The sequence below is a fragment of the Malus sylvestris genome, chromosome 15, assembly GCF_916048215.2.
Source record: "Malus sylvestris chromosome 15, drMalSylv7.2, whole genome shotgun sequence".
NCBI lineage: Eukaryota > Viridiplantae > Streptophyta > Magnoliopsida > Rosales > Rosaceae > Malus > Malus sylvestris.
The window spans coordinates 35,852,833-35,857,512 of record NC_062274.1 but is presented as its reverse complement, the minus strand read 5'-3'; positions in this window follow the sequence as shown (position 1 = coordinate 35,857,512).

The following is a 4,680-nucleotide window of genomic DNA, read 5'->3' as shown; positions in this document are numbered from 1 at the left end:
GCTTGGTACTTTAGGGGCTTCATAGGTATAAAACCTCAATCATTCATCACGATCTTCTGGTCCTTGATAAGCTGGACCAATCCCTTCACTATTAAAGGTTTGAAAAGAGTGGTCATCTCTGTAGCACATAACTCAATCTCTTTTCCCAAACTGTTATCATTTTCTCTCGACTCTAGGCCTTCAAACTCTAACTGGTGTATTGGGGCTTTGTTCTTATAAAAATAAGGCACTTTAGATAAATGTTTCACCTGTTGTTCCTCTGTCAGCAACTTCTCATACATAGTAGATGCAATTGCCAACTCTTAAAGCTAATTAAACTACACATCATAAAACTTCTTTCTCAAGGGTAGCCTTAGAGCCTTATGGGCAATGGCTATGAGCTGAGCATGGTTGATTGGGAACTCGCACCTCATCCTAGTTCTCCTGAACCTCATCTTGAAATCCTCCGTAAACTCATGTTCATACTGCTTTACCTCCACCAGATCATTGATGGTCATCTCTAGCTCCACCCTATAAAACTATTCATAGAAGGCCATCTCCATTTGCCCTCAGTTGGCAATGGAATTAGAGGGTAACAGAGAATACCACTAGGAGGCCAAGCTTACCAATGAATTTCCAAACAGCCTCAACTTGTAGTTAAGGTTATCTTCGAATGCCACACAAGAGTTTGAAACTTGAAAATGTGGTCTCTGGAAGACACATTACAATCTTCCCCACTGAAGGTTGGGAATGCGGGCATCTTAAAGTTGAGAGGGAAAAGATTATGCTCATCAATGTACTCAGGATAAGGCTTCTAGTATGTTATCCTGAACATTAGGTGAGCCTGTGGCTGAGCATTCTAAACCACCATCCTCCTTTGTTAGCCATCTGTGATGGCATATAAGGGAGAGGTTTGCCCACAGATATGGGTAAACCTTTTCTGCTTGTCTTTCCCATTTTACTGGTTGCCTCGAACCTTACTCCTTCTTGCTCGATCTGTCTCCTACCATTTAATGGGAATGATAGAGAATTGGGCAAACTTGTCCCTTGAAACTCTTCTTCCTTGGGTTAGCTGGTTCCCGTATCTTCATTCTTTTTCCCCGTATCTTTCTTTTCTTCGAGTAAAGGAACAAAGGAATCACTAGTCCCTTCTCTGGACTTGCTTCTCTAGATAGTTCCCTGGTATAGCCATCTCTTGGTGTAGAGTACTCTAACTCCAACTTTCTCTACAGAGTTCTTGTTAAGGTACAGAGTCTGTTAACCTTTCATCTAGTCTCCAAAGAAATCTTCTCCAAACTTCTCAGCACTTGCACCATAGTAGCTTGCAAGTCTTCATTGGTGACTTTTCCAGCTAACTTCTCAGAAGAAGTGGGAATCGCAGAGTTGCGTAGTGAAGGAAAATCTTTCAAGTGATATGTCATACTAGCTTCTGTAGGACAAGGAGGTTGCCCAAACTCTAGTTTCCACCTGAATGTTCGTTTCTTCCTTCTTCTTGGCATACAAAGCTATCAATGTAGGGTCCCACTAAGCGTGCCAAAACTATATTCGGGCAAGACTTCTGAATCTGGTCCCTTGCACAGCTTCCCAGGGAAATGGCTATTTCTTACCTGTCGAGCAAGATCTTGCTGCCTGGTATGCTGCAAGACGAGTTTATGGTTAGTTTGAAAGGTGTCTTTGTGGGGCCTTTGGTGTAGGCGTTGAAGCTCACAATCAAAACTAGCAAAGATCTGAGAGTGCCACTGTTATCTTTGTATAACAGATTGTTGAATAAGTGTGAATCAAGTCGACTACTTGCGCCTCAAGTTATTTAGACTTCTTTTTTTATCAAAGCATTGTCACATATAGGTTAAGCTTTCATTTTCTTTTTCTTTCCTTCTAAACAAAGACTTTTAATTCATAACATTGTATGTACAAAATCAAGGGGTTTAGGGCCCTTCCAACCATTTCCTCGATCAAAGTTTGCTTTAAGTTCATTAATTTACCCAGATTCAATTGCAAATGAAACTTTTAAGTGTAAGACTGTTGAAAATGACTTAAATACATGAAGGAAAATGCATTAAACGAAAGATCTATTATATGTAAGTACAATCAAAAGAGATTCGGGCAAGATTTAACCTTGTCTTTATCTTTGGTGTCCCTCTCTCCTTTTATAGACAATTTGGCCGAACTGTCCCACCTTTAGCCTTTCGCTGATAACTTTCAGAGGACAATGAGTCATCACCTATTTACTCATCCATGTCTTTGAAAAGTGCTTTTTGGCTGGTGGTGAGGTGTTCTATGTCGCCCATCACTTCAAACATAGGCATATGGCCTATGCCTTTACTAAAATAACTTCCAATTCCTCTCGGGCCTATCGACTTTCCCAAGCCCAATCTTCTATTTGCTTTTGCATATTTGGGCCTCCACTATCACAAAGCCTAGAATCAAATATAAGCCCAAACACCACCCACTCTAACCTACTCCATCAACCCCACTCTGTTGCGGCAACTGCCTCTCCTATAGCCGCCAACCCCTCTCTGTCTTGTTTACGCTCTTCTAGATGCTCAAATTCCATCTCAAGAAACATGAAGTCCCATTAAGAATACTGGAATGCGAATTTGTCATATAGTAAAGGAATGCATGATCTCATATAGTAATGGAACATCATGTTATTGGAAGCTCCAAGGTAACTCTAACACAACTCTTCACATCATTTAAATCCTTTTAGTTACACATGTATTCGTCAAAAACAAACTTAATCCAATTTCCAAACTGAAGGAAATATTTGTGAAAACAAGTTCATTTGAGCAACATCTATGCATGCTATTAACAATTAAAAGGCGGAATCATGCTTGTATGCACTCAAAAAACAAATTTTAACCCCATGAAATTCAAAGCCTAGTTGTTATGGTGAACCAAGACTCAACTTAAAACAAAGTGAGTTGAGAAATCTTGTACCTTTGTTGATTCCTCTTTGCATAAGCAAAGGCTAATCACCCAAAAGATAGGGCCTTCATTCCTTACTTCTTAGCTCCATGGATTCTTAGATAAGGATGATAGAATGGATTCTCCAAGTTCCCATAATAGAGAACCTTTAAGTCTCCATACCAAAGAGAGCATTGATGAAGAGATAAGTGACCTAAAGGAAGTAAGATTGCTAGCTAATTTCCTCTAGGGTGGCCGGCCTCTTAGAGAGAAAATAGAGCTTTGTGTTCTCATCTTTTCTCCAAAAGAAACCCTAATGATGAAATGTTATAAAGTTCTTTATATAGTCCCTTCAATTAAGTGACAAAAGAACCAAAACCCTTCATCCTCTCATGTGGCTGACCTTAAGGGTTTATTGGGCTTTCAAGCCCTTTGTGTTTTCAAGTTGTCATACAACTTGAGTTATTGGGCTTGACATTCAACTCCCATTGGGCCTTGCGGCCCAAAACTACCCTTAGGTTTATAACGAACTTATTTGTTTGATTAATTAACATATTAATTAACTCTAGCCATAAATAATTAAACCATTTAATTATCCTTACTCATCTCCATTGATTCTTCAATCTCTACCTTAGACGGTGTACAATCCATTAGGTTCCTTTTAGCGAGGTAGTGAGTGATTAGAACTCTTCAAATCGATTGTGAATTAAAACATACTTTCAATTCTCCATTTAGTGATTATTCATCTTTAAGGCTTCAACAAACCATGAGTGACACCTAGCAGTATGTCATGGCTACCCAAGCTAATCAGAAAAGGTGGAGAACCTATTCAGTTTAGGATTACAATGCAATACGGTCTTTCTCTAATACAATACTCTTGACCGCATTATTTGGTTGATAGTTTATTCATGTCTATTATCCAATGTGATTCTTTTACTTATATGATTACCTTGAATGTGATTTGGAACGACTTCCTAAATCTCATTCATACTCTGGTAAGAAATTCTTAATCATATCATAGAGTATTCTCCCTCAAACGGTTTGAGGGTTAGAGATCCCTTGTTGCGCATTCACTTGCCTCTATGGCTAAGTGGCTTAACCCCAACTATACCATGGACACCTTCTGATGGAGTGAATTTTACATAGTCAATGATCAAGGATCTAACCACAAGACAACTATGATGCCTCAGGTCAAAGGACTACTTTGCATTATCCCAACCATGAGTTCTCATGTGACATGAATATGAGAACTCCTTGTTGATCGTGTTCAGTGGACTCATTCTCTATTGAGCACCTACATGCTTGTCTTGGTGTCAGTCACACCAATGACTCGAGATCAGTCACTCTCCTTAAGAGAAGACATAACACGTACTGATCTTAACGGACCGTCAATGCCCAATTGGCAATCCTATGATCAAGAACGTTTAGGATATGTATACGAAAAAAAAAGGTCTCATGAATCTAACTTCTTTAGATCACATTCTCCCAATTACATATTCCTTGAACTTATTGTTTAAGCATATAACATTTATATGAGACGGCTTAAAACAATAATTTTTGCCCTTTATATTAAACTAGATTAGTCTAACATGTGACATGTTCGTAAAGTATCATCATATGACTGGTTTTAGGCCACATTTCCAACACAGACTATGTCTAAACGTCATTGCCTGCTTGGAAAAGTGGTCCTACTACAATTAGCAAACAAATTGGTGCCATCGTACAATACAAACCTTTGATCTCGGTGAGCTCCTACACACTCGAATATACATCTCAGAATTTCCCAACACCATAACA